The 12,003-nt window shown below is 37.2% G+C and overlaps 1 pseudogene; it reads left to right on the top strand.

The window, feature by feature from the left end:
- The window catches only part of LOC122293466, a 28,438-nt pseudogene extending 16,813 nt beyond the window's left edge, over positions 1-11,625 (top strand).
- The last annotated feature ends 378 nt before the right edge of the window (positions 11,626-12,003 follow it).

Here is a 12,003-nt window from a genome sequence, read left to right as displayed (position 1 = left end):
AAATAAACTTGAATCCTTTTGGGATCATTTATGGCCATCGATTTGTTTTAAATTCTGTTGATCACTGGCCAGTGGCGCAACCCCCTTAAGATTTTTTATAGTTAGAAAATTTCCCCCCTTTTCTTTTCTCAAAATTTTATGGATATGAAAATTGGCCCCCAAAAAATTTATATACATAGAAATATCTCTCTTCAACTTCTTTTATATGGTCCAAAATTTTGTTTAATTTTTATATATTATGTATTTACTATAACATGTTCCCTTCAAAATTAATTCTTTAACCCTAACAATTCTTTCAATAAATTTTGAATTTACCATTTTTGAATTTACCGGAAATACTTAACTATTAATAAATAAATAAAAATTAGGTACAAATTATGGCTTCAAAAATCATTTCATTTCTCCCGTAATAATACATAAGAAACCTAGTACGTACATGCCTACCCTTCCAACTTCATCTGTATATGGGTGATCAGATTTGTAAGAAGCAGTGGATTTAGAACATACGTACAGTTCAAACGTTATGCATGCCATATAAGAAGATGGAGTCTTCTAAAGTGTTTGTGTGGTAGAGGACTGAGAGGGACCATGCTGTTGGGGAGGGAGGGGGGCTGTTGTTTGTTTCAACGGGACCATGCTAGGGGACTGAGAGGGGATGCTAGTCATCAGTTAGAACCCTCAGTTCCAAATTTCCAATAGCATGATCCATATTATTACATGTAAATAGGAGAGTCGAACATTTTATTTTGACATCGAGTGTTCAGAACAGTGTCTCGACTAATCTCGATGGTGCCCAGGCACTTGGCAATGACTTTTCAACAAGTACACCTCTAGTAATTTAAGGGAACAACTCCCTAATTCGGAAGCTCTTAAAGATTATTTCCATTCAACAAAGACTTGAACCTTAGACCTATGAGAGTTAGAACATAAGTCGGTTATGATAATGGGTAAAAACATTCTTCTAAATCAAAAGGGCAATCACCATTTATGAGATTAATGAAAAATATATAGAAGAAAATATTTATATCACAATTCAAAATATGTATTAAATCGATCTATAATTTTTTAATTATATATTCAAGTTTTAAGTTGGTGTTGAAAAACTCCACATACCATTAATATGGCATAAGTGACTTATAAATTAATTTTTTTTTTAATTTAACGTGTTAGTATAGAAGGTCGTTCTCCATGCTGACTTCTAAATAAAACTTTTCATCATTTTTAATTGTATCATCAAAAGCACAAAGATTTAATGGATATATACTTTTGTATAACTAAACTTAGAATTAATATAACTTAACGTAATACGTTAAATTGTAAAATGAATTAACATATTACATAAAATCTTGTTAATTTATAAATTTATTTTTATAAAATTTTAATAATATATTATTTATAAATATAATTATATAATATATATAATTTAACTAATTATATAATACCACTCATGTACCTTCCACACAATATAATTTGATTTGTAAGATTGAGATTTTAAAATTTAATTATCTTCTAAATTAAATTATATCACGTGCATGCAGGTGTGTGGTAAACAGACTTTCAAATATAATTATTATAATATAATATATGCATATTTTACATATTATTCTAAAAATTTAAATTATAAAAAAATAATAAACATAAATATTTATATTATATATTATTGGACATGAGCCAAACATGGTGCACGTTGCAACGCAACCTACCTACCTAGCAAACTCTCTCCATTTCCTACTCTCCTTGTTGCCTTCTTCATCATCGTCACCACTCGTTCTTGTTCTGAAACTGAGTCAAAATCTGTTATGGGTAGCACAAGCCGCCAGCTCCATGTATTCTTCTCTCCCTTTATGGCCCCTGGCCATATGATACCAATGTTAGACATGGCCAAGCTATTCACAACCCGAGGTGTCAAAGCAACCATAATCATGTTGAAAAACCACTTGCAGTGTGCACTGTTATCTTCCTTGGCATATTAGGCGCCACCCACAGTGTCTGCAGCAAGTGACGCCTCAATTTCTTCCATAAATCACTACACCGAATTGTAAATGGTAGCTGCTCTCTCCTATAAAAGAGAGAGCTCAGATGAGCAAAGTGGGAGTGGGAAAATAGAGAGAAAAGAAGGACGTGAGAGAGTGAGAGACATTTGTAGAGTTTTTTGTAAATCTCATACAAATTCAGTAAAAGAGGCTTCAATAGACGTGGGCAATTTGCTGAACCACTTAAATATCGTCTTGTGTGATTTTGGACAGGCCAGAGGCGCAACAATTGGTATCAGAACTCTGGTTCGCACTGTTCAGAAATCAAGTTGTTCAAAATCAATTTTTGACAACTCCAGGGTGTTCCTCGCGTTGAGACGAATCCGTTGCTGCAAACGGAATTGAAAATGGAGGTCGAACGAAGCCGCACGCGCCGGTAAAAGCTAGAAGCCTGAACCCACGTGCTCCACGCGCATTTGGAGGTTGAAGACGAGTGCCACTCACACTCCACGCGCCACCACCCGCAGACACGCACCACGGAGGTTGACGACGCATGAATTCCAAGCTGCCCACACGCCTAGAAGAGGAAGACGGGTGAAATCCACGCGTCTCACGCGCCCCCACGTGTCCTAGAAGGGACCTGCGCATGTTCTACACGCTCCCACGTGCCCCAGTCGCACTGCTGCCGCGCGTGCATCTCACACGCCAGATGATCAGGACCGTTCATTTTTTCAGATCCATTTTGGGCTTGATCTAAGCCATTTGGAATCCGATTTCAATGATCAAATAGTGCTTTCCAACTATTTGGATTATTCTAGACTCATCCGTACGGTTAGAATTTTGAAATTTTGTTGTCTAAATTTTCTAAATTCAAATGAAAGGATCTGGAAGAGATAGGAGCTCTGAAAATGCCAGTAGCTCCGAATGTCGGTCCACAGTGTCAAATGCCAAGTTTGAAGTTGAGAAGTTTGATGGAACAAGTAACTTCGGCATGTGGCAGTGTGAAGTCATGGACGTTTTGATCCACCAAGAGTTGGATATTACATTGGAAGGAAAGCCAGATGATATGACTGAACATGATTGGAAGAAGCTTAATACCCAAGCTTATAGTACAATCAGGTTATGCCTTATCAAATAACAGAAGTATTTTGTCATGAGAGAGACAAATGCTAAGAAACTTTGACAGAAATTATAGGAGAAGTTCATGAAGAAGAGCATTGAGAGCCGTTTGCACTTGAAGAAAAGGCTCTTCAGATTCCAATTTCGTGAAGGTATTTCTATGTCTGAATATCTGAATAGTTATAACCAAATTCTTGTTGATTTGTTAAACTTGGATGTTGAAATCGAAGATGAAGATAAAGCTTTACTTTTGTTAAATTCCTTGCCTGATACATATGAACATTTAATTACTACTCTATTGTATGGGAAGGAAAAGATTAGTTTTGAAGATGTATCTAGTTCTTTAATTAGCAATGAGTACCGCAAAAAAGATAAGCATGTACAACTAGATACATCAAGTGAAGCGCTAACAGCAAGAGGGAGACCACAGTCAAGGTATCCTGGAAAAAAGAAAGGTTTTCAATCGAAAACCTGGGCCACATCACTTGGTTCATCAGTCAGCAAAAAACTCGCCAGAGACGAGTTTTCCTTTTGTCGCAACAAAGGATACTAGAAGAAGGATTGTCCAAAGCTGAAGGGACAACAGCAGAATCAACCCACCATAGCCAATGTCGTGAACATAGATGATGATTCAGATTTTGTCATTCCGATGAATGGATTATGGATTCCGGATGTACCTATCACATGTGTCCCAATCGGGACTGGTTTACTGACTTCACAAAGATTAAGGGTCGAGCAGTACTTATGGGCAATGATAGTGCCTGCAAGACTCGGGGAATAGGTAGCATTCGGTTAAAGCTGCACGATGGCAGTGTCAAGACTCTGACAGAGGTTCGGTACGTTCTAGACTTGCGGAAGAATCTCATCTCACTGGGATCCCTGGATTCAAAGGGATTCAGAATCACCATTGAAAACGGAACTCTCAAAGTACTAATGGGAGTTCAGGTGGCAATGAAGGGCTTGAGGCGAGGAAACTTGTATTTCTTGCAAGGAAGTACTGTTGATGGAAGAGCTTCCACCTGCTGTGAGAAGTTAGATGAGACTAATGTCGACACCACCAGTCTTTGGCATATGTGTATAGGACACGCTGAAGAAAAAACTTTGCAAACACTGGTGAAGCAAGGCTTACTCAAAGGGGCCAAGACTGGTAAACTGTCTTTCTGTGAGCACTGTGTATTGGGGAAGCAGAGGCGGATCAAGTTTGGAACCACTGTACACAATACACAGGGAATACTTGACTATGTACACTCCGATATTTGGGGACCTACCCAAAATGCATTTTTGAGAGGTAAGCATTGATTTGTAACTTTTGTGGATGATTATTCTCGTCGTATGTGGGTGTATATGATGAAGAATAAAGATAAAGTGCTGAAAATCTTCTTTAATTGGAAGAAAATGGTTGAGACTTAGACCAGTAGAAAGATCAAGCGGCTCATATCTGATAATGAAGGTGAGTACACTTCAGACCCCTTCATGGAAGTATGCTAGAGAGAGGGAATTGTTAGACACTTCACGGTACGAGGTACACCGCAGCAGAACGGTGTGGCAGAACGAATGAATCGTACTTTGCTGGAGAAAGTGCGATGTATGTTGCTGGATGTTGGATTCAAAATTGGGCTGAAGCTGTGACATATGCCTGCCACCTCATCAGCGGACTACCCACAACTGCCAATGACGGGAAGACACCCACTGAAATGTGGAGAGGTACACATGCTACTGATTATGACTCTTTACATGTTTTCGGATATCCTGCTTACTATCATGCTAAAGAAAGTAAGCTTGATCCTAGAGCCAAGAAAACAAAATTCTTGGGCTTTAGTACTGGTGTAAAAGGGTATAGACTCTGGTGCATAGAGTCTAAAAAGGTGATCATCAGTAGAGATGTTACATTCAACGAATCTGAGATGCTTAAGTCACATAAGTATAAAGATTCTAATGAAGGCAGCCATGATAGCGAAACACCTGGTGATTCGCAAAAGGTGAAATTTTTCACTCAAAATGATTCAGGATAAACAAATGGAGAGCATGGACAAGATGAGGTTGATAGTCTAGTCACAGTACCTCCAATACAACCTGAATCAATAACAACCAACAGACCAAGACGAGAGAAATGTGTACCGACACATTTTGCAGACTATGTGACATATGCATTACCCGCTGAAGGGAGTGAGATCCCAACCACTTACAAAGAAGCCATACAGTCCAGTGAACAAGTTGAATGGACAAAGGAGATGAATGAAGAGATGTAGTCTCTTCACCAGAACCAGACTTGGGAGCTTGTGCCGCTTCCAAAAGGAAAAAAGACAATTGGCTGTAAGTGGATCTTCAATCAGAAAGATGATCAAGGTGCTAAAAATGGATTATAATACAAAGCTAGGTTGGTAGCCAAGGGCCACGCTCAGACAGAGGGAATTGACTATAGTGAAGTATTCTCTCCTGTTGTGAAGCATTCATCCATTCGGATATTGCTGGCTTTGGTTGCACAATATGATCTTAAGTTAGCACAGCTTGATGTAAAGACAACTTTCTTACATGGTGATCTGGAAGAGGAGATTTATCTGTCTCAACCAGAAAGTTTCAAAGAAGCTGGAAAAGAAAATTGGGTATGCAGTCTAAAGAAGTCTCTCTATGGCTTGAAGCAGTCACCTCGGCAATGGTATAAGCGGTTTGACTGCTTTATGATGGATCTGAAATACACTCGTTGCCAATATGATCACTGTGTGTATTTCAGAAAACTTGCAAATGGATCTTTCATTTGTTTGCTTTTATATGTAGATGATATATTAATTGCATATAAAAGCAAATGGGAGATAGATCGCTTAAAAACTCAGTTAAGTCATGAGTTTGAAATGAAAGATCTGGGAGAAGCACGAAGAATACTGGGAATGGAGATCAACAGAGATAGGGTGAAAGGTACAGTTCACCTTACTCAGATGCAGTATCTGAAGAGAATACTGCAGCGCTTCAACATCGACTCGGAGATGAAGCTGGTGAGTACTCCTATGGCCCTATATTTCAAGCTTAGTGCATTGCAATCTCCTAAAACCGATGAAGAGCGGGACTACATGAGGAATGTCCCATATGCAAGTATTGTTGGAAGCTTAATGTATGTCATGGTGTGTACACAACCTGATATCTCCCAGGCAGCTAGCTTAGTTAGTCGCTATATACATAATCCTGGAAAGGTTCATTGGCATGCGGCTAAGGGATTCTACGGTATATTTCGAGGACCGTAGATGTTGGTTTGAAGTTCGAGAAGAGTGAAGATAATCTACTAACTGGATATGTTGACTCAAACTATGCAGCTGATCTTGACAAACGCCGATTGACAACTGGATATGTGTTCACTATGGCTGGAGGACCAGTTAGTTGGCGATCAACTTTGTAGTCGACAATTGCACTATTATCAACTGAGGCTGAATACATGGCTGTAACAGAAGCCGTGAAAAAAGCTATTTGGTTATAGGGATTGGTAACAGATTTGGGTTTTAAGCAACAAGAGGTTATCGTTTATTGTGACAATCAAAGTGCAATTCATTTGACCAAGAATCAAGTATATCACTCTCGAACAAAACACATAGATGTCCGATTTCACTTTGTACGTGAAATATTAGAAGAATAGGACATCAAACTTCAGAAGATTGGCACTGAAGATAATCCAGCAGATATGTTGACGAAAGTCGTCACAGGGATCAAGTTCCAACACTGTTTGGACTTGATCAGTATTGTACACTGCTGAGCACCCTCGAGTGCATTGGAGCATATTCGATAGCAAAAGTCTCTCATGTCAAAGAAAGGGATGCATTCATTTGAAGAATGAATCAGTTTACAAGCAGCCTAGTATGGCACACTTAGGTGAAGGGGGTGATTGTTGAAAAACCACCTGCAGTGTGCACGGTTCTCTTCCTTGGCATATTAGGCGCCACCCACAGACACCCACAGTGTCTGCAGCAAGTGACGCCTCAATTTCTTCCGTAAATCACTGCACCGAATTGTAAATGGTAGCTGCTCTCTCCTATAAAAGAGAGAGCTTAGATGAGCAAAGTGGGAGTAGGAAAATAGAGAGAAAAGAAGGACGTGAGAGAGTGAGAGAAATTTGTAGAGTTTTTTTATAAATCTCGTACAAATTCAGTAAAAGAGGCTCCAATAGACGTAGACAATTTGCTGAACCACTTAAATATCGTCTTGTGTGATTTTGGACAGGCCAGTGGTACAACAAATCACCACCCCACTCAACGTCCCTATAGTTACGAAAACGATTGAAAGAACCAAAACTTGCGGCAATAGCGTCATCAAGATTGATATCCAAACCATCGAGTTCCCGGCAATAGAGGCCTGCCTTCCAAAGGGTGCGAGACTACTGACTCCAAGATTACCTGTAACAGCCTGCTAGAAATTCAATTGTGGAATTTCTAGAATTTCTATTAACTTTAGGAACCTCATGAAGACCTCATAAGTTTTCACGAATCCATTAATCGTATAGGTTTTAGTCTAACTACATAGTTAGTATTATTACTCATTATGGTATCAAAAGTGTATTTTTTATTATTGGAGATAGTTAGAAGTGTCAAAATGTATTATGGTTTGTGCCATTAGACTCAGTGGGTTATTTAAGGTCTTATGGCGCAATAACTCTTTTTCATATTTTCGGACGAAAAGTCTGTTCAAAACTATAGATATTATTGGATAAAAATATCTTAAACTGAATTTTGTGGATATTATTAGGTAAAAATATCTTGAGCTGATTTTTGTAGATATTATTGGGTAAGAGAGACATACACTCAACTCTCACTCCGGGTAAGAGAGACCTACACTCAACTCTCACTTCAGGTAAGAGAGACCTACACCCAACTCTCACTCCAACTTCATCTTCTTCCATATTTTGTCCATAAATATCTCCAGCCACTCCCCACGAAATTATCTTCCTTTACACCTTTCATTGAAAGAACACCAAACTCTCTCGGATAGCTTGTAAGTATTCTTTTGCACGCCCATTTCGAAGCTTTTGTAAGTATTTTATCATAAAGTCTACTTCATAAAAGTTGTTCCTTTTTTAGTCTAGTTTATGTGGATATCTTATTTGTTCAATTTGAAGATCATTTGGTTAGTCAAATATTGTTTAAACTCTAAAAAGGTCATTCTGGGAGATAAACTGGAGAATATGTTATAGTTTGGAGTTTTGACCAAGCTAATGGATAGCTATTGGTCCGAAATTTTTATGGAGTATTGTTAGCATGTGTATAGGATTATTGGTTGAGGATTGTTACATGATTAAAGGTTTTGATGAAAGATTTTCTTAAATCTAGAAACTTAGAAACTGAAAGAGGAAAAACAGTTTCTGTTTTAAAAAAGTTTAAATCTTTGGTGGTTTAAACCTATTCCAAAGGTTTTGATAATTTTATTGAAGGATCCTAATCCTCTTATATACTGTTCTAATATTATTTTGAAGATATTTGATGTTAGTTTCAAAGATATGAAATTTTATGCAAAGAAATATTTAGATAGGCCAAAGTATGGATGTTATTGGCTAAATTTATATTTTGGTTAATTTTTAACCATGTGATCTTGAATTAGAAGCGTATATATGTTTTAGGACATCTTTTTAAATCATGTGATGTTTTGGTTTGAAGATCACATCTTTATAAGTCATAGATCAAAAGGTTGATCAAAATAAGTTAGAAACAAAAATCAATGGAAATAGCATATGGGAATTTCGGCCCTATGGAGTTTTAATAGTTGTGATTAGTTTTAAATTTTTCTAAATTGATATTTGAGTTTAAGTTAAAATTTACATGAGGCATGTAAATTTTGGTGACTTTTGGAGTTAGCATGCAAAACCCTTAAGTTAGGGGTAAAATAGTCATTTTTTCACATGTAGAGAGTAAAATAGAAATTTTACTCTTAAGTTAGTATTTTTCCATATTTCAAATTATTAGTGATTTAGTTCTAAGTTTTAGAATCACTAATTACAGTTCCCCGTAATCGCGCTTGAGCTTTTATAAGAAACGAGGAGATCAAGGTAAGTTAGTTTTTAACTTATTAGCAGTCTACTGTGTATGCGTGCTAAGTAAAGGAACTACAGTGTATGTATGTGTGTTATCATCTATGCCATGCCATGCTAAGTTACCACATATTTGTCTGTTAGACAAAATTTATTCTGTCATAAGTTTCATCTGTTACACAAGTTATTTTATCATATATTGCAAGTACATAATGTTAAATATGTCATCTATTACATGTATGTCATGTCATGTTCACTGTTTCCAGTATGTCAGGTTAATTATGTTTCCGTTACATGCTATATCATGTTATAAAATATTGTGTGTTACATGTGTAAGCCATGTTACGATAAAACCCTATCTCAAGTTGGTCATGTCTTTCAAGTTATGTTCAAGTCACGTTATGTTACATCAAGGCTTCTGTTCTCTCGTATTCCAGTCATGTTTCATCTTGAGTTACATTCAGTTTTGTAGGGTCTACAACAACTGTGGCACACGAAGTATGGGGTCACAGCAATTGTGACGTATACACTACGTGAGACACAGCAATTGTGACACGTAGAATACATGGGGCCACAACAACTGTAGAGTATGTATTTAATTGCATTGTGACACGTAGAATACATGGGGCCACAACAACTATGGAGTATGTATTTAAGTAGTAAAAGTCAAGTTTCAGAGCAAGTTCATGTTAAGTCAAGTTTCAGATCAAGTTCATGTCAAGTCAAGTTCAGTTCACATTTTAATTTAAGTTATGTGAGTTATGCTATGTTGTACATCAAGTTATGCTTTAATTACTTATGAATTTGATTATGCTTTCATGTTTTTACTGTCATCCATGTATCATTAGCCTGTGTGGAAGTTTTTGTTAACTTACTGAGATTTATAATCAAATATCATTGTGGTAGTCCCAACTATCATTCCTCCCAAATGGTAGATCTTGTTACAGGATCTGAAGGAGAATCAGGAGCTGACCAACTAGATACAGTTGACTGAGCGACGATGCGATGTCAATGTTAACATAGTAGTTAACGTAAATTACTACTTGTACGATGGAGTCGCATCTTTAGTACTTTTTGGATCATAAGCATTTTGGACTAGTATTGTGATCTTAGTTGTTCAATGGGTCTTTATATATGAAGTGTGTTTTAAACATTTGAGATATTTTCAATTTGGTGCATAATATTGCTAAAGAAAAAAAATTTATCCGCTGCGAATACTGCATAATGTTATATGCATATTAGGAACATTGTATCTTATATGTCATGAATGGGGGCAGGTAACCTTGTGTTACATTTCTCAACGTTTCAAATATCCGTCCAATCCCAAACGGAATTTGGGGGCGTCACACTACCCATGAAAAGATAACCACTTTCATCAGTTCCCTTAAGATGCTCTGGCAACCACTCGAGCAGCTACTGCAAAATCATGATCATCCTCATTGCATTGTTGCTGATATGGTCTTTCCATGGACAATTGATGCTACCGCTAAATTTGGTATCCCAGTGCTTGTTTTTAATTCAACCAGTGTTTTTTCTGCGTCTGCAGCGGTGAGCATCGGACAGTACACTCCTCAAATGGAAGTTTCATCTGATTCTGAACCATTCGTCATCCCTAACTTTTCTGGAGAGATAAAGTTGACAAGATGAAACTGCCAACCTTCATTGATAACAAATATGTTAAAGCATTTTTTCCGCGAAAGAAGTTGGAGAATCCGAGCTGAGGAGATATGGGGTTATTTTGAACAGCTTCTACGAGCTAGAGCCAACTTATGCAAATCATTATACGAAGGTTTGTGGAAGAAAGGCATGGTATATAGGCCCAGTTTCACTCTGCAACAAGGATGCTGAAGACAAAGGTCATAGGGGAAAAGAATCCTCCATTGATATTAAACATGAATGCATGAATTGGCTCAACACAAAGCATATTAATTCAGTTGTTTATATATGTTTCGGAAGCTTGTCTAACTTTCGTGATTCTCAGCTAATGGAGATTGCAATGGGTCTTGAGGCTTCTGGGCAGCAATTCATCTGGGTTGTGAGGAAAGATAAAAATGAAAAAGAAGATGAAGATTGGTTACCCATGGGATTTGAGAATAGAATGTAAGGTAAGGGACTGATTATAAGAGGTTGGGCACCCCAGGTTTTAATTTTGGATCATCAAGCAGTGGGAGGATTTGTGACACATTGTGGGTGGAACTCGACATTAGAAGGAGTGACTGCTGGGCTGCCTATGGTGACATGGCCATTGTTTTCTGAGCAATTTTTCAATGAGAAGTTAGTGACTGAGGTATTGAAGATTGGGGTTCCTGTTGGTGCTCAGCAATATGTTGAGATAGTGGTAATGATAATCTTATAAAGAAGGAAGCAATAGAGAAGGCAGTGAGGCACCTCATGGAAGGTGAAGAAGCAAAGGAAATGAGAAGCAGAGCTAAAGAACTTGGGGAGATGGCAAGGAGAGCCATTGAAGAAGGTGGATCATCTTATTCTCATTTGAATGCTTTAATTGAAGAGTTAAAGGCCCTCCATAGTTAAGTATGTTGGAATGAATGGATATGGATTTTTTCACTATTCTAGTCACCCATTATATGGGTAAGATTTGTTGAAATATCTTAATTATCTTCCTAGCTTGGATTAGGTACTTTTATTAAATTTTAAGAGCTTGTTTTTTAGATTTTGCTCTGTAAGTCTTGCTCATCTTTATAAGATATTTATCTGCTATAATTGAGGGCTTATTCATAAAATAAAATCAGTTATCTTTCTTCAATAATCGACTTAACAAGATTTCAAAGTACTTTGATCAACACTCTGATCGTAAGGTTCAACAGTATGTATGATATTCTTAATCCACTCTCCAAAGGATGCAATGATGTTATATTATTATTATTATTATTATTATTTTGCTTAATTTTC

Source organism: Carya illinoinensis, chromosome 14 (assembly GCF_018687715.1).
Source record: "Carya illinoinensis cultivar Pawnee chromosome 14, C.illinoinensisPawnee_v1, whole genome shotgun sequence".
In the NCBI taxonomy this organism is placed as follows: domain Eukaryota; kingdom Viridiplantae; phylum Streptophyta; class Magnoliopsida; order Fagales; family Juglandaceae; genus Carya; species Carya illinoinensis.
Note: the sequence above shows the minus strand (reverse complement) of the source record. Positions and strands in the feature narration are given on the sequence as shown.